General features: G+C 46.3%; 1 protein-coding gene across 1 annotated transcript in view; it reads left to right on the top strand.

The window, feature by feature from the left end:
* The first annotated feature begins 362 nt into the window (after positions 1-362).
* Positions 363-19,748, top strand: part of LOC128310132 (homeobox protein prospero) — an 80,836-nt gene continuing 61,450 nt past the window's right edge. Inside the window, exon 1 of the mRNA XM_053046687.1 lies at positions 363-574. The gene's annotated coding sequence lies outside the window, so the exon portion shown is untranslated. The remainder of the gene's footprint in view (positions 575-19,748) is intronic.

The following is a 19,748-nucleotide window of genomic DNA, read 5'->3' as shown; positions in this document are numbered from 1 at the left end:
ACCTGTGCCGTATCCACTAAACGCACTCCAATCCGGTTGATTTCGCACTCTAACTGATCTCCTACCTGTCGATAAACAAATAACAAAGTATCCCGCAATTATACGCACTCATCCCCACGCACACACTCTTAGTGTGAGGCGCTTTCTTAGTGCGTCGCTGTGTTTTCGTGCGAGGAATCCAACGTACGCGTCTAATCGGACAGCTCTTACTTACGCAAGCGATCATGCGTGTATCCTTGTGTGAGTGATCTGATCGTCCGTCGATTGGATCGGTGTTTCGTAATCGTACGCATGTGGGTCAACGCATTGCTCGACATTGTTCAGTTTTGATCTTATCGCACTCGAAAGAGGATCGCCAAGCGATAACACGCGTTCGCGATTGTACGTTTGTGAAATCTTCTCTCTAAAGCAGTGGTTTTGTGTTCTTTACCTTTGCATATTTGCAGTTGAAAGCGCAGTTTCTTGAGAGATGTAACGAAGAACAAATCCTACTGGTGGTGTTGTGTTTGACTAGGATCAATCTACGGACAATGCTAGATGATGAAGTGCGGAGCGGGAAGTACACACAGTAAAGGTAAGTCCATTTATCAATATTACCGCTTTCTCGTAGTTTCGATCAATCCTCTGCACCATTTGCGACCGACATGTGTCATTAGCTGTGGGGACATTTTCTTGAACCTTGGATACGCGCAGCGCAGCGCAAGTAGTGGTGTTTCGCCTCTTATCGGCTAATGTACATCAACATCAGTGTTCGTTCGAAGGGGGGCTTGTTGTTTTTTGTTGGTTGCCACCCAATTGTCCAAGTGACCGAAAGCCTTTCTAAGGCATAGTGTGTGTGTGTCGGGGTGCCCTTTAATTTATTCATAAATCACGTAAAGACAATTACGCTTACTGGGCACCGCATTCCGTGCAAGGCATCAATTCCACGCCACACGGACCATTCCGTGCAGCGCGCTGCGCAAAGACAGCCTGTGACGACGTGCGGCAGGAAGCGCAGAGTGAACACAGAAGAAGAAACGGGCGCACACACACGCGGTGAGAGACATCCGAAAGCACTGACAAAACGCATCACGCAGGATGGCTTAGGGAATGGACAGAAAAAAAAACAGACACGGGAAATCGCACTTTACCGTACCGCTTCCGGAGCGGACAGGGAAAGCCGCCCCATACGTGTATGATAAATTTAATAACAATTTTCCATCCAGATTTCCGGCAACTGATAAGCGTGGTCACCCCAACCGAATGTGGCGGCCGGGCCATAAAATGGTTTCTTCGGCGTTTGTACGATGAGGTGTTATTAGAACCCCCCCGTGTTACCCGGTCTGTTCGTGACCCTCTTCTCCTAATGACTGCGGGTAACGGAACAGGCCGCGATGTGTGCGTGCGTGTGTGTGTTTGTGTATGCTTTAAGGTGACTTGACTCGCAATCCGGGGACGGAAACGAAAGTGTCGTCCGGGCTCATGCAACTAACCCCGCTTCGGAACCGGAATTAGCGCATTAAGGCTAATGTTTGTCTTCAAGCAATTCAACAAACCTTTTCCTTGCGCCATACGTGGAGCAAATGTTGTCAGATGATTCCTGAGCTGGAATGTAACAAAAAAAAGGGAGCAATGAATAAGCCACACGCACACAGCGCTCCTGCGGTAAACAGTGATAGTGAGCAATCGGGTGAATTATTGATGTTGCTTTCGCGCGTTCGTGTGGCCGGTTGTCCTTGGAGCAATGAGACATTCGTCGCCCTCAAAGTGCTGCGTTGAAGAAAGCGCTTTTAATAATTCATCAAGCTAAAAGCACAGTCAAACGGCACGGCGATTAGCGTTGAGGTGAGCTATTAGAACCGGCCATTCTTTCACCTTATTTGAATATCCTTTTTTTATTTAAGTGACTAAGACGGAAAGTGTATGATGGAAGAAACATGTGTTCCTTACACCTACAGGCCACCTACACACATCCATCACGCGGTCAAGTAGTGTGATGGTCCGGCCGTATGCTCCTTAAAGAAAATTAATTTTCCACAATATATTACCCACCTTTTAGCGAACTCGTTCGTCATGCTAACGGTCTTAGATGCAGGGAGTGGCCCTCCCTGACGCTAAATTAAACAAATGACCACAAGTCATCAGCTCGTCTTCCCCCGACCCTTCTCTGCGACGGCTGTTCCGTGTTTTGGCTTGAGAAATACAAGCGAACGGTGCGAATGTCCACCGACGAGACAAGGTTTTAAAGTTTCGCGTTACACACGCGCTCTTATCTACGCGAGCTCGCACTTAGGCCCGAGGACGCTCATTTCCATAAATAAAAACCCAACCCAGCAAGACAACAGGCCCCGTTTCGATGGGTTTCGACGCCAGAACCCGGACCGGACACTGGGCACCGCCAGCGGAGCGATGCGTCTTAGGTGCGGCTCCGGCTAGGGCTCCGACCGGAGGCTCTATCTTCATCGCGGCCGACCGTCCCCTCGGGGAATCTTACGACTGGGACTACGCGTAGGGCCCGAACCGAAAGGGGGGGGACCGATTAGCAAATTAGTTTAGCACACGACTGATCTGCGGTGCGAATTCAATCGAGTGGTGTATAGCGTGGCAAGTGTTGTGTGCTCACCTTGTCTCTAGGTGTGCGTACACGCACGCATTCCACGCGGCTTCCTATGCGTGCTGTTGGGTACGGTGTCGGCAACGTTACGCCCCAGGGAACCTCTTGGTGTTGGCCTCACCAAACGTGTAGCCAAGTGTAACGAGAACAAACGGTCTCGGCTTACCGAACCGAACCGTCTTCATACGCACACCGGAATCAATCACGGTGCTGCCGATGATGTGAGCTCATCAAAGGCTCGTGCGACAGCCTCGTGTTTTCTACTCAATTGGTCAAAGAACCGAAGACCGGGCCAAGTTGAAGGATTTTCCACCTTCTTAGTGGACAGGGGCAGGGTATATTTATAGCCTGCAATCAGATAGGTGTTGATAGTGGTACCGAACCTTTTCTTCCGGTAGAGAAGAATCGAACGATGCGTACATCGCACCATCTTCTTTCACTCAACCGCTGCCACAACTATTTGCCTTCCCCAGGCTCCGGTTTCGTTACGGTTTATTACCCTTCGGTGTTCGGAAGTGGTGTTTACGATTAACTTCGCTTCCTTAGTGACGTATCGCATCCCAGTTCCCACGAGGTGAGCGAAGAACTTAGTGAAGCGACACAATTTGCTTTCATGCACCTTTCACGCTCAATTGCCCATGCCTTCATCCCTTCTTGTCCCGCTGTCGATAAGCCGGACGGACGGTTTGGGTGCGTGGTTGAACCAAATGCCTGTACGAAATTACAGCTTCCATATGGGGTAGTGAGATATAAGCTGAGCTGTTACTGTTTATTGCTTACTATCTCCTATTGTTCTTAGTCAAATAGTATACACACACACAGATGTTGCAGATAGACTAACAGTGTTGACCAAACGACATTATTTAATAGCATTCTGAGCGGCCAGACTTTTGCTCAAGAAAAATAATCAAGACAAACTCACATTCAACACGTACAGCTGGATTCCTGTCAGAATCCCAGTTGGATTTTCGTTCCAATTTCCAAACCCCACTCTCGACGTAGAGTAAGAAAAGGATTACTTCTGACGGTACTCACACTCATCTGCAGCATTTGCCTCAATTTTACCCAACAAACTCCAGTCCCACCAAGGCATTCCCATCCTCAGCAATCGCCACGTTTCACGCAAAGCTCTCCCAAACTGCACACATATGCTAAACAACAGCATATCGTTGGGAGTAGGACTCGCACTGGCACTGAAAGTTCTTTTCACCACCGTCCACAAATGTCCCCCATCCGGCCTCCGGTCGATGTGTGACGGGCCTGGTTTGTAAGACAATAGGGCCACAGAACGTACACGAACACGATCTTCTGGTTTCGGGGGCGTTTGGCACACTGAGGCAATTTACCATAAGATCTTATCGTATTTAATGTGCTCCGTGGCCCAAGACAAGGGTGTCACTAAAATCGTCTTTAGACGAGCATCGCTTTAATTTGATCTAAAAGGTTCAACAAGGCTGCTGAAAACAAAGACATCGACCTAATTAAGCGCTTACGGTGTCGGTGTTTAAAAATAAAAGGGCTAAAAAATGTACGGAAAATGAATCCCGGTAAGGATATCGATCGATTACTGAACCATTTCTTTCTAATGAATATCCGTTCTGTGGTGAAACCTAACAGGGATTTGCGATAAATTCAGCTGTACATACGAAAGCAACATTACAGCGGGCCACATATGGGCAGCAGTTGGAACAAGGCAACTATTTCTTTGAAAGCTATTTGTGGGAAATTATTTTCTAGTCTGTAAGGATACCCATATGGCTCCGGAAAGAACTGGTCCTTGTCGAGAGTCCAAGAATAGAAAACTGAATGAACCTCACACGTCTTATTGCTGCACCAATAGATGGCGCAAGAACAACAAGTCCTGCTGAATGTGCCTCACCATCTAATTACTTTACCAGGGTGTTGCATTGGACATTGGGGCTAAATTATTCAAGCACCGTAAATACCACGGTGGGGCGATGTTTCCAGCAGGTATATTAAGAAATTAAGCTGCCCTCCTTTGCTGGAGATCGATAATTGGTCCTTAATTGCGTCGTTAATGAAGCTACGCGGCTCGGTCCCATATGTGGCTATCATCAAATATTTTCCACCCCTTTTTGGTGCGCCCCACATTGCTGGACAGGATAAACATGTGTTTTGGGGGTGGAAATAGGGAGGAATGTACCCAAAACATGTCCGCGCTGAAGGTGGGGAGAGACATTCCTTATGCCTATGATTTGATGGATTGTCAATCTTGTGCCGTGGAGAGTGGGAGAGTTGCCGTAAGTTATTCATAAGTAAAGGAAGCACGTGGCGGCGGTGGTAGACTACCTGTGGTAGTCACCCCCTAACCTTGACTGGTAAGCCGTTAGCCTCTGGTTCTCCTCCGCCTCCTTCTACTTCAATTTGTCCCTGACAAAGGTTATTGTAATATTTACATACCGCGTTAACCCTTTTCGGGTTTGTTTTCCGTAAGCACAAGCGGTAGTAGCTAAGACATTCAGTCCAATTTATAGCCGTGATACTGCTGGATTGATGCATGACGTACGTGCTCTGTGTCCAATCAATCGTTCCCAGGAAAAATGTGTGATTGTTTTGTAAATTATTATTAATAGAAATAATACGCTCTCGTCTAAACTTACTGAGAAATTAAGAGTGATATTAAATAGTCCTTTAATTCCTCGAATAGAGCAGGGAAATTCCTGCGCTTATAACAACACACATGAATAGGAAGCGTGGGACCGTCCCTTGATATTTTCTTGATCGACATTTTTTAATCATTTGACATGCGGGACTAACGTAATGCAAAACAAAAAAATAAGCGGGATCATACATGCACCGATCAGCCATGACACGTCCAAAGTCCACAGGGAGCGGACAAGCGACGTATAAGTGCATAACGCCAATCAGCGTCTGGTGCATCGCATCCCAGGATGACAGTTTCTGTCGCGTAATTTTCCTAAAACCACAAAAAAAGATCAATGCCTACTCGACGGATGCCTGCTGGGGTCGATGTATTTTACACTCCCGTTCTTTTTTTTAGCTTTTATGCTTTACCACCGTGTTGTGCAATATTTTGCTGGAAATAAAACTGATCTCAACGATTGTGCATTTGCGTTGAAAAATCAACTGGAAGCAGTCATGCTCTTCTTAAAACAGGAACTACAAACTGATGCAGCAATTGTGCGTATCGGTGACTAGCGTCAATCATTAACATCTGGTGAACCAATTACGGAATCCTGTACTCATAATCGAATTATCTGTCGATTGCATCGCGCCTGCCTCCCCTTGCATCGTTACTTGCAAATTATAGAATACGGGACGGTACTCGATTCCCGCAAAATTAGAATTAACTCCCGTGCTCGCTCCCCCCAGCGTCGATTCTACTATTTGTTCGTTTTTTCCTGTTATTAGAAATATTTTTTCTCCACTCAGCCCACTCGCGAAGCATAGGCCCAGGGCAGAGGCGGTGCACACTCGGTGGATGCTCAAGAGCCAACTTGAAGCAAATGCAATCAGAGATGCACCGGATGGTGCGTAGCGCATTAGACAACCGTTGCATCGGTATCGGGTTCGGGAAGAGGGAGGATTGGGAGTTCGCGGCGGTGCTGAAGGGCAAATATAATTTGATTATGTGGTGTGGTGCGCACTATTGTTCCGGGTCCAGGACGGTGCAATTTTTCCGTCTCTCGATGCACTTTTCTGCCGTTATTTTTCTATTGCTGTTCATGCGTGCATTCCCATCCTCCCCGCTTTAAGGACTAACGCGGGGGCCACCTAACGGGCCAACAAGGCCTCGTGTGTAGTGCGTATGCCCTCGATGCCATTGCCCTGTTTGGTGTGCATTCGGATGGGTGGGCTGCGAGTGCATTTTTTTGTTGCCGTTTTCGTAACCCGTTTCCCGTTGTTTTATTTTGGGCCGGGCTGGGCTTTTTCCTGGTGTGCCTGGTGGAATTTGCACTATCCGATGCAAATTTACGGCATGCATTCTTTGCGCGATGCACCCACCAGTGGCGACCACAACGGTGGGTTTTGGGTGAGAACGAAAAAGAACAAAAAAAAAACAATAAAAACGATGAAACAATCTCCCCACCGCGCCAATGCCAATCCGCGCGCACTGGCCCCATTCGCGGCTGCCAGAAAAGCGGACGTTTTAGGCGCGTGTGGGTTTGAGGCGCGAGTGTGAATAATACCCTGCATTTTGCAAGGTTAAAGGTATGTTAGTTTAGCGATATTATTCTTTCCCATTGTTGATGTTGTTTATGCTGTTGAGCAGCCGGCACTATCCTGTCCGCGGGACGTGGGACGTGTGCAGTTTGTGTGTGTGTGTGTGTGCATGAATTGCATCGTAATGGGGGGAGGTTGGGAGGAGACCCTAGGCGAACCCCCCTAGTAGCTGGTTCGCCCGCCTAGTAGTAGGTAGAACAGACAATCGATTGTAGGCATCGAGGTCTACCGGTTCAGGGTGCAAACAGGCAGGTGCACAATTCGAGGGACAGAAGATACATCGGTGCTGTTGTTTTTCGTTTTCACCCGACTGTGTGTGAGTGTGCTTTATTTTCCACCGAGTCTTATTTTCGGTCGCTGCCCGCGTACACAGCGTTAGCCCGGATGTATATTAAAAATGCATAGCACACAAGCACAACAGTGCTACACTGTGGGGCCTGTAGTAACGCTGGCCTGGTGGAAACAACAATTGCCACTATTGTCCTCCGGTCTGCGTATCGGCCGGATGTTGTATGTAGTCGACCTCTTTTCTCTCTCTCTTTTGGATGACCTCTTGCATTTTCACACGGCCGGGATGCATTTGGCTGGGCCGGGGGTCGACAAAAACAGGGGGCCTCAGCTAATTCCTATTGTTTTTTATCCTTCGACGATAGTCACTGATTGTTGATCCATGCTTATAGGGATAGTAGATCCACATTCATCATGCAGAAAATTGACACATGGTATTAGATTAGCATACAGCGCGTTGCCGGTACGTAGACGTGTTGATGTATGATGGCTTCCGAAGGGTTTCCTTCTGGAATCAGCAAATGGTTGGTTTTTTGTTTGTTTTTGCTGTGTTCATTGCAGCATTAGAATTACCAGAAGGAGATCTTTTTTTCTTTTAGCATTGAGGCTTTTTATATTACAGTGCTCATGCAATACTGTGGGGAATTTATTGTGTAACTGATTAAAGTACATTCCTGATGAGCGAACAAATCATTTTGACCAGTGCTCGGCTGTCGAATTCCAATAATATTTGAGGATAAACAATTCTACTTACCATGATGCATGACTTTTATTTATTTATTGAAGGTCTACATATTTGAAGGTCGTAATAAGGCTTGGTTCATTTAGAAATGGGGCACTTTGCATAGCGGGTATCTTTTATACCATTAATCCAATTGAAACACTTTGTATGAATGAATCATACGTTTCAATATAATATATTTAAAAAAAAAATATGAAAAATATTTTCTGTTTATACCGCCCATCAACAGCTGCTTCAGTCACTGTCCTGGCCATAAAAATTCCACCAATTCTTCATTTGTATTATATCCTTAGTTAATGCACCCGTTTTCTTTAGTTTTTGTTTCATTATTGCCCAATATCGCTCTATTGGACGGAATTGGGGGCAATTTGGTGGATTCAGCGTTTTTGGTATAAATTTCACACCATTATCGTTGTACCATTGTAGCACGTCCTTGCTATAATGGCAGCTTGCTATAATGAGTCCTAATAAATGGCAAAATACGTTTCTTAAGACACTCATTCTTATACAAATCCGAATTCATGTTGTTTACTATTGTCATTGAAATGTTTACTATTGTCTACAAAACGCTGTCAAAAGTTTCCATTTTTGTCCACGGGGGGCGCCACTATAAATCAATCAAAGTGCCCCATTTCTAAATGAACCAAGCCTTACTCCAAAAACCATTTAAAAGTACTTCAGCTCTGCTCGGTTGTTTATAAAATAACTTATAACAATCTCTTAATTGCTTGATAATTTATTGCTGAATTATTATTCCCTGACGATGTATGCCTTTAAATACTTTAGGTGAAACTACTTGTTTGTTATGTATATTTGCTACTATTGCTACATTTTTCTTAATTTCCATTGATCCAATTGACCAATTTTCAAGGTTTCGGTAGAATGTACCATCACTATTTGAAACAAAAACACAATATGGTAAACTAAAATCACTACCCAATAGTGTGTGGATATGCATGGACAAACCTATACAGCATGACAAGAAGTGGAACAACCTCGCCGGCAAACTTTGGTTAACTAACCTCCCGTGCCGTTTGAATATCTAGATGTAGCACAGGAAGGTCGTGCGCGTGGACGTTAAATTGACAGTTTTCTTTAAACACTACTTCTTTAAGCCTATCGATTGGTGTCAAAAACACACACGCCCGAGCAACAATCGCAGCAATAAAGATAAGAGTCCTTACAGCGAAAGTAAAACGAGAAAAGTAGCCTTACGGGGTTGTCGGGTCCGCCAACCTTAGACCGCCACCCCCCGGGTCGAAAAGGTGATATGTTTCGAACATCTACGCAAAACTACGCCGAAGGAACGCACCAATGTGTGGAATCGCGCCAACGACCACGTGCGGGCAGGGTGGTTGGGCTTCTCCAAACACCGATGATGCTTCAGTTACGGTAGCGATTGGGATAGCACGGGAAGGGTTGATATACGTTGTCAGGGAAAAAGGTAATTAAAACGGATCAAATCAGCATTAAGATAGTGCCGTAAGCGTGAGCTCGTATCATCCGACCGTTTCCAAACCTGTGTGTGTCCTGCGTGTGTGTGTACCGGCGTGCGTGCGACGTTGCTTACGTAACTGAATGTCTACTGCTGCTGGAAAGAATGGCAAGAAATCAACAGTACGAGCTGGTTTTGTACCGTACAATGACACGCGGGCGGGCGAGATGGTAACGCGACGGTGCCGGAATTAGCAGCGCAGCCCCCGTGGATCTACGGAAAGCATCTGGTTTCCTGCCGGGTCGAGTCAATAAATTTCAAATAATTTCCGTTCGAGATAGCCTCTGGTCAAAACCTCTGGCAAAGAATAATGGGCCCCCTCCCCCTCCATACGCATCTCCCCCGCCAGTGGGGGGTTTTCTGTGAAGCTGACAAAAGGATTTCCAGCAAAGAATAAGACAATCATCACTGGGTTTAACTGGGCGCAGTGAGCAGTGGTCGGCCGGTGTGCTGTACCGATTGTCCTGTCGACATTTTCCGTCCCATTGGCATCGACAGTGATGGGGCCGGGTTGAGCTGCGTCCGTAATCTATTCATTTCTTTTTATTTCTTTACGACCGGGCCCAGCTCTGGCTCGAAACTACGAGACGAAACGCTGTTAATGAGTGATTTTTTCGTCCTTCTTTAGCTCGCCCGTAGTCCATAGCACGGCAACGGTAACTTGTACCCGAAACGGAAGGATAGGCTAAATTTTCTAAAGTCATTCACCGGAAAGTTCGCAACAAAACTCTCACTTTCTGCCCTTTCTGGAAGCATGCATGAGCAGGCGGAATGGGCGCACATATACACGAAGGGCTTATTAGCATATCTCTTCTAATTATCTGCCGCTCCTTGATTACCTCCACCGGCCTTACAACTCCATAAGGTGAGCGCGACTTTTCGCATTCGAGCGGGGCAGTCAAATGGACCTCGTTTTCTCGTCTTTGAAAAGTAAATTAAAAAGATTACGATGCGAGAGCGAACGGCAACGGTGAACCAGTGGCCGCACCTTTGGCCGTTTGGCACGAGTCTCCTGGGTGCTGGGAGAGTGGATTATGGCGTGCAGGAAACATATGCGAGCGCAGGACATTCTTCGCCGGTTTTGTGGCGCGTCGTAGTCGTTTAAAAAGTTGTCTTTGGGACACACACGGGTAACCGGTATGTGCGCCATCGATTTGATCTTGAAGCTGTTTGTTAGGAATAGCACGGGAATGGCTAAATTATGTAAATGTTATTCGAACAAAAAACCGCTGGATCGAGTGTGCCATGAAGGGGCAAATGTGAAATAACACTAGCAGTTTTGCGTTTGCTAAATGTTGCATCAATAATTGTTTAAAAATTTTGCTTATGTAGAAGTTTGAAAAAATAAATTAATAATAAAATAGATGTACGCGCATTGAGCAACGACCACAATTTTGACAGCTGTCATTTAAAAAGAACAGAATAAAAAAAGACAGTGAACGAGTAAGACCGTCAAATCAAAGTGTCCTCGTATTTAATTGATTTTAAACTTACAGTTCTGAAAGTATTATTATTCGAAACTATATTGATTTGGACATATTCAATGTGAAACATTGGCATTTTCACATTTGTTAATGTTTGTTCGCAAGGCTTAATGTGTGACCAGTTTATTTACTACAAACCCTTGACCCATATTTCGTCGTCTATCAAGGACCAAAGCTCTTGATAAAAGGTTTATAGAAAAAGTGTAACTTTACATCTGAATGGTTTGACTATCTCCTCCCGCATCGCCTCGATAGCCACTCGAACAGTTAGCCACAATAACAGTTGGACATTATATTAGTTGCAATCACAATGCATAGCACCAAATTGCGATCGTCCGACACTTTATCAATCGCTCATAATAGAAAACTCATAAGATATTCCAGCAAATAATGCGAATTGTTTTACTGGCAAAGACATCGACTTTAGAGTTCATTACATTGTGGATTTAAGGGTTAGAATTAGCTAATGAATGGGACATATCATGATCTCTTTCGCGTAGGAGCACTAATATGAAATGCGTCATCAAACGAAGAGTATTTGCTTGTGTTCTGTCTGAGATGAAGATTTTACAGAAAATTCTCTTTATATGCAAATTTCCTTTATTTTGGAACAAATTTCGCTGGTACTGTATTCATTCTTTCATAGTTCCTCCGTCCTGTCATGTGAAGGCCGGCGCCGCAACCAATATACCACCGGACCGCGTCCTTTAATTAACACTTACTATTTCTAAATTTCATCGATTGAAGCATCGAATAAAAAGATATTATAAATAGCATGTTGAGAAGGTAAATAAAGGGAAATAATATGTTAAATGGTAATTGAAACCTTGAGAAGATTTGCGTGTGAAGAGAAATAATGAATAGTGTTTCATATACTCTTTTAAACTCCAATCTCATCTGTATGATGTACTAGGAGTTAAATTTTGGCCACACGTATTCTGTAAGACCATAAATGGCTCATTTACTTCCCCTACATCCCATCGTATCGAATCCGTTTGTTCAAATCGACTACTCAGGCGTGGAGCAAAATTACACACTCTGCCCAACATTGTTGGCACCACAATTCAATATTGCTTGAATGATCATTACAATGCGCTTTAAATGCAGTTTAACTCATTCCGCCGGCATGTGTTAGCATTAGACCTGTTGATTGCTGATGGGTCAAAAGCTGATTTACACAATCCACATTACGGAAAAGCAGACAAACGGCTGCACCACACACACAGACTCTTTTTCCCGCCACTGGGTAGAACTGTGTGTGTGTGGGGGGGAGGGGATGATTTTTTTTATTTAGTTTTTGTTCTTTGGTTTTGTACTACCCCTTTTCCGTACTGGCCATGCTCCACATGCCATGCTGTCATTTCGCTGGTACGGTTCGTCCTACAAAGCACCGGGCGCATCCATCGCTGCCGGTTTTTTAATTTTTTACAAAATGCACCAACACCTACAGCATGGTTTCATTAACGAAAAGTCGGAACCATACCCGTGTGACCTTAACGTGTGACGTAATCTGGGCGCACAAACACACAAACTCGCCCATCCCGCCTTTTCCCCCGGTCTGGTTCGGCTTTTCCGGACGGGAGCATGATGTGCAAACCGGCAGTAGTAAACCGTACACTCATTCAACACATTACGGATATGTTGGATTGTCCCAATTATGTTCCCTCGGTTTTCCACTCGGTAAACAGTCAAAATAAGAAGATAAAAAAATAGCGCCATGCAAAATATATATTGCAAACACAAAAAAAAAACCACAACAACAGCATAACTGTGCACGAGACACATCAACGACCTCCAGAATGGCTGTGACCGTGAAAATTAAAAGTTGCCAAAAATATGCACATGGCCCGGTTTCTGATCTGATCTGGCGGTGCCGGCGCACTTCTCTCTGTCTCTTCCCTCCCATGCCGGTGGGTTGCATACCCTCCCACCCCGCAAGCCCTTCCACAGTACAAACAAATGTCTCGCTCTAGCGTTCTCGGTGCGATTCACTTGCGCGAGTACACGGGAAGCAACCGAACCCGGCGGTCCCGGGGTTGAGAAAACATATGTTTTTCCTGGTGGCTTCAGCCGCCGTCCCAGACGAATGCGGAGGCGGGGGAGGAAAAGTACACAGCGGCTGGCCGGTGGTGTCGATGTGCGAAAAAGCAGTTAATAATTGAATCATTGCCCAATTTTCCCAGCGGGTTCCACATGATTCCATACACCACCACCCCCCCTTCCCGACACGCTCGTCCATCCAAGCAACCGTATTTCGGCGGTGACGAGACGGCACGACGTTGAGGTGGTCGAAAAAACATAATCATACCCCTGCCGGTTTCGGCCCCAAACGGCAAACACCGGAAGCGGATCCGATGGGCAAGCTAACAAAAAGAGGCCAAAATAACTTCCGAAAAATGCGAAAACCAACGTAAAAACAACATTGACGACAAACAAAAGCGAGGGAAATGGGACGAACAAAACAAAAAAGTTCAGCATTAACCACCAGCGGGCGCCCGGGTTTCGGGTAGTCGGGCGGATGATTATAGGTTAATGATAAGCTCCCGTTTACTAACACACAACCCGGAGTTGCCGAAAACGAAATGAATGAATTCAATGCACATGCAGCACGTTGCTACCGTTGCACGGGAACGCCAAACCCCGGGCCAGGAATCAAAACAAAACCAACCGAAAATGAACGAGTCGCTTCCCAAAAATTTCCCACCCACCACCCCCCTTTGGCTGTCGTCTCCTTCCCTCTCCCCCCGCTACATGGCGGTCTATCTGGCAACGGAAAATCCGGCACACAGTCGAGTGCCGACGGAGCGACCGTCGAGTCCCAAGGCCGTCGCCGCCACACACGACTACACCGCGGCGGTTTCGCGGGGCCCAGTGACGTATCATGTGTTTTCGGGATCGTTTAAAAAATAAACTGCCAAAAAATTATAAACAGGGTACGAAATTTATCGACCTCGACCACTGATGCATGATTCCTTGCTGCTGGTGCTGGTTGATAGCCACGGGGCACCAGCAACGGGAACAGGTATCGGCACTGTTAATCGGCCTTACATAATTGCTCATTGCAAATGTTCGATCAATAATCGATTCCCACAGGTTGTGGTTCTTAAAGTAAACCGTTGATTTACATTTATTCACTTATGCTTACTTCCACTTTATCGTGGACATAGTTTTCGTTTTTTGTTTGTGTCCACTTCTCCCCACCCAAAGTGTTGAATGTGTTCTGATTGACCTAGAAATGCAAGCATGGCAATTCATGCTACGCTTCGTTGCTGATAACTCAAGTTACTTTGTGCATTATATGGTCAGAAAAGTAAGGGGACCTAGGGACTCCTGATGTTTCAAAAAAGTGAATATCCAGTACAAGATGCATAAGACTTAAAATTGACAACATTTTAACAAAAAGAGCTCCGAGACGCACTATTCTAATGGTTATCCGATATCCACGAATGTCGATCAAGTTTAAGAATTTAACATTTCCCAAGGTTTTTGTTTTGTATCTTCAAAAAGGGATTTTTCAGTTTGATTCTGATTCAATATAATTCTGTGCGATGAATTAACTTAACTGTCATATATCAAGTTCATTCTGTCAAATATTAGGAGTCGAATAAACCTAAATTTCCAATAGATCATAACCTACTTAAACCGGATGAAATTTTTCTGAAGAATGTGAAGTGCTGCATTACCTATTCAGACATAAATGTAGCTTGCAATATGATTTGTCCGATGGAAACAGTTAATTATTGGAAGACCCAAATACGAGTCACATTTGTGGCCATAAAGGCTTTGAAAATTAAGTATGAATTGAAGTATGTATTCTTAATCTTTTATCTACAATGCATTTTAGTTTATGCGTATTCGTATATAGTTTTAAACGTCGTGTTATAAACAATATCTTCAACGTTACCGTCAATGACAGAATCAAGAAAGCAAAGGAAAAAACTTCAAGGACTCTATTACAATTCTCAATTACAATTAGTCACATGTTTGACAGCCCTGCTCTGGTCGATACCTTGAATGGCTAAACAAACCAGCACCCTTTGCTTCATTAATGATCTGAGAACTCAAAGCCATCGGTGCAATGCTATGCCGGATGTATTCTGAAAGTACTGACCATACGGTTCACTGCATTGAACGTCCCTTACGTTGCAGTAACCGCGAATTTGACTCTCGGTTCCCAGTTTTTTGTCCGAAGCGCGCTAGTTGCCGGATCCTTTCACAGTCAGCACACGGACAAATGCTCCGGAACGGATTCTAAAGAGATGATGGAAAGGAAATATCTTAACTCATCGTCCAGGGTTATTTGGAGCCTTCGGCGCTACCAATTTGCTCCCGCCGAAAGTTATTCATTAAGTTATTGAAGCATCGGCTTTTTAATAATTCATGTAAGATAATTTGGTCTTGCACGGTGGATGCAAGTTTCGAGAAATACATCGGCTGCTCCCTGCGATGATAAAAAGCGCGCCTGGATGACTGAAGGTCCTTTGTGATCTCCTTTAATTGATCCTTTGCTTTCGAGAAGAGCGACCAGCGTACAGTGCCTTTCGGTTTCGTTATAAGTTGCATCGCTCAGTGCATCGTACCGTCGTCCGTACGGTTCTTCGGTCACCGCTGCTGGTGCTGCTGCTGCCGGTAATCCTTCATTATCTTTGCCTCCTTCAAGTGTACTTCAATGAAAGGCAAAGTTATAGGGATAAAATCGACCATATTTCAGCAAAGGATGGAAATGTGATTTTTATTTTTCCGTCGTGAATTTCATCGCACACACACACACACACAACAAAAAAAATCCCACCCCCGCATGGGGTGGCCACCCAGCACCCCAGTTCGAAGCACTTCGTTACATTACGGCACTGCATCCCTTCGGTGTTTTGTGTGTTGCATTTTGTTGTTTTTTGTTTGTTCTGCTCGCTGCACCACACAAATTTGCCTTCGGATCGTGCTCCGATCCCGAATTCATCTTGCAGCAGGACGCGCGCGACCTCACCGCACTGTACCGTATCGCGTAGAAGTAAAGGTTGAACCCAGCCCAGGCGGCATAAGTGATGCGGCCGGTGGAAAAACGACAAAAAAAAGGTATTAATAAAAAAATAAACACCCACACACACACCGAGAGCGAATCGCTTGAAAACGGGAAAATCCAAACTAACGTGAACAACAAAGTCCTGCGCGATCCTGCCGCGAGGCTTTTTTGCAGACCCGTGCCCACTCGACGCTGCACTCGTTGCATGACCATAAGGGAAGGGAAGGGAAGAAGAGCCGGTAATGGGAGAGGACTGGGTACATGCAAGCAGCAGCAGCATCGTACCAGCCACGTAAGCCAGCAGCGAAACGCAGACATTGATGCGCGAGCGATGCACATCTCCATCCCGCACATCCCGGAGTCTTCCAGTTCGGGAAAAGGTTTTACGACTGCGGCTGCAATAGAAAAAGTTTTCCGCTTATACATTCGCGACTCTCCAAACTCCCTTCAACCTCCCCTCTTCCCACCCCTCCTCGCCCAACAGTTCGCCCAGTGCATTACTTTCTCAACCGAGGTAAGCCGCCTGTTTGCAAAAATGGGGGGGGTTTTGCCGAAATGCATTGCAGCACAAGTACGCCGATTGATAGATATCGTCGGTAATGATGACGTGCGGGCGTGGACGTTCAAAGACACCCGGAGCGGAAACCCCCCGAGGGGGGAGGTAGTGGCGGCGAGAGAAAAAAAGAGACGGGAAGATGGTAAAGTAAACAGAAAAATGCAATTTTTCCCATTTTTCTTGTGCACTCACGCTCCCGGGCAGCAGCAACAGCGCAGGGCGGTGCACTGGTGCAACTGCGCTTGAAGTACGGCGGATGGAAAGTTTGGTCGACTAAGAGGAAAAACTGCATTCGCATAGCCTCCCGCACACCGTTCCATCGTTCCGCTTCGTCGACCACTTTCTCCCGCTAGGGGGTAACGTTCTTTACAGCAGTGTGTGCGGGTGTGTGGGTGTGTGTATTTTTTTCGTTATTGGACTCTTTCCCGTTTCTAGTAATTCCTTGTTCTGGGGGTTCGGGTTTTCCACCACCCGCACCGTGGAAATGCATAGAATTGAAAGTGCAGTGTTTTTTCGGGGAATGCGTAGAATTTTGTACATAGAAAGCCCCAAACTAACTGGTGCAACGATACATCTACATCGGGATGCATCGGTGCATGCGTACGCTCGATCGTTTGACATGGGACGAATTTTCCAGAGGCAGACTGCAATGCTCCAATTAATCCCCCTGTCAAACGTTTATAATTTTCCCTAAAATTTTAACTAATTTTTGTTTTTAAGAGATCATTATCGGGAAACTCCGTTCAGTTCTAAGACAATTCTGATGCTGATATACGCACTCCGTAATCCAAGTAGCCTTTGCTGCACCGTGCAGTTGCGAGCCGCGATGCATTTTCCGCTGCAATGCCCGCGTGACAGAGCGGGGAAAATGGTGATGATCGCCGATGCCTAATATAGAACGCCTCTCATGACGTTGGGCGCCCCCCCGCCCCCCTCCCCCTCGTCGATCACTCGCACAATATTGGAAATCGGAAAATCGAGTGTTGTTTTTCTTTTTCCATATATTGTTGTGTGAAAATTATATGTGCTTCCGCCACGTACATGCACACACACACACACGTATGTGGTGCGGCTGTAGCGATAGAGTTGCACCGGCACACACCAACAAGCGGTTTGTTGGTAGTGGTGCCTGCATGTTGTTCAGGAGAGATTGGACTTTCCGTGTGCTGTTAGGACCTTCACAAACGGGGGGAGCTGGGAGTGGAAAATAGAATTACGAACCGGACCCAAAGCATACAACAAAAAAATGCGAAGAAAGGTGGCAATAACACAACAGCAGCAAAGGAGAAGGACCTCTAACGTCCGCGTGGGTAAATTCGGAGGGGGGGCTGGGAATTCGCGCGCGCTTTTTCCGATTTTCCACCCGGCCATACGCAATCAGCACCCTCCGTGCCCCGTTTCCGGTGCAACACCAACACACCCAAAAGCGGAGGCGCTCACTGTGAGGCAATACAATCGCACAATAGTCCGCTTTTTTTTTTTTATTTCGTGACTGTTCGAATTTCGGCTTTCGATGCTGTGGTCGGTTAGGAACTCGAAAACCGATTGATGTGCCCAGAATGCACATATAGAAGGACAACCGTTGGGGGGTGTTGTTTTTTTTTTGTGGGTTCCCTTCGATGCATCTTGCCCTCACCTCCCCCACTACCGCGGGCGAGGGGGTGGCGAGATTGAGAGTTTTATTTTTTGTGAGTTTGATTATTTGCTTTCGACATCAACGGCCCCGGCGAATGGGGATGACCAGCTGGGTATTAAAGCATGGGCTGGTGCGAGTGGCACGGCACATACATCGGCATACATACCCGAAACAGGAGGAGAACACACAACAAAAAAATGTATGCCCGACTGGAGCTGGATAGGACAACGAATAGAAAAAAAACAACACACATACCAACTGGGAAAGCCTCTCCACCCACCCACCCACCCGAAACACACACACAACAACGATGGATGTGGACGGTGCGGGAATTTCGGATCCACCCGTGCACCCGTGCCAGCGCACCCGTGTGCGTGGCCGTGTATACATGCGTGAGCGAACGGTACGGCTGTGTGGGTGCCGCTGTTGAGCCGAGGTATATTTCCAGTTCGATACTGGCGCTGTGTTGTGCCGTTCCAATATGTGTGTCCTCGCGGATGCAACATTTTTCACTTACCTTCTGTCGTCCCCGTTTATTTCTGTTGTTTTTTTTAAATTCTGTTTTCGCTCTCTCTCTCTCTCTCTCGTTGCGTACCGTTCACTTTCACACGGTACACAAGGGGCTGCTTTTTTTTTGCGCGCCCGATCGGTGGGACGATCAAGAGTGGGCGCACACAGCACAGGGGTTGACGGCGGGGGAGGGAGGGTGTCCATTTTTTCCCGCTTTTCCCGCTGCTTTTTCTTGTCCCCTTTTTTTCGCGCACACGCCGCGAATCTCGTCCGCGGCGTATGCCGGACTATGGGGAGGGTGATGGTTCGGGATCGTGTTTTTTTTTTGTTTTGTTTCGCTGTTTTCCCTCCCTCCGCTTGTGCCGTGACCGCTGTTTGCTCCTGCCACCAAAGTCATGCCGTTTCGTTTGGGCCATCGCACAAAACCCCGGGGACGAGATGGACGCGTTCGGTTCTATATCATCCCCCTTTATGTCAGGTTTTGCAGTTTTTTCTCACTCGCACTTGGCCATTTGGACCGGTTTTTCGATTCGATTGCTGTCCCCGGGTGCTGCCTGCTGATGCTGCCTCCCTACCCTGTGTATGTGTATGTGGTTCGCTTGGTACCGTACGTGGACCATGTACGTGTGTATGTAATTACCCCTAGCGGTCAGTGTTTCTTTTTCCAGCGCATAATGACGCTCAGTCACGCTGTTCTAGCGTCGTTGTTAATACGCGTGTTATCGCCGTTCGTCGCGCGATGCCAAAATACCGGCGTCAAATTTCTTATTTTTTCCATTATAAGTAAATCAATCAAGCAAACTTTCTCAACCTGTATCGGATAAACAAACAAAAAAACTGGACAAGAAAACGCAATATGTCTGTCTTTGAAGGATTCGGACCCGTTTAGCCCAAAATAGTCACCAAAATACACCCAACGTTCACGGCACATCTTTTGGACCGTTGGAAACGCTCTCGTGGAAATTGTAGCAAAAGGCTGAGGCTCCACAGTTTTGGAAGTACAACCATCTTTCGGCAAACCTCCAGCTCCAGCGGTGGAAAACTCTTGCAGCGAAACAATGCGCTGCAATGGAACCAAATTCTAATCTCTCTCCATGTGCGTGCGTCTGTGTCTCGGTGTGTGTGTGTGTGCGGAAATTCGTGTCTCGGAAGTTGCGGAATTCAAAAGAAAACTCCCAAATTACAACTCCCAAATTGCTGAGTGTGCAGTGCACAGTC

Source organism: Anopheles moucheti, chromosome 2, assembly GCF_943734755.1.
Source record: "Anopheles moucheti chromosome 2, idAnoMoucSN_F20_07, whole genome shotgun sequence".
Classification (NCBI taxonomy): domain Eukaryota; kingdom Metazoa; phylum Arthropoda; class Insecta; order Diptera; family Culicidae; genus Anopheles; species Anopheles moucheti.
This window is presented reverse-complemented; position numbering and strand designations above follow the sequence as displayed.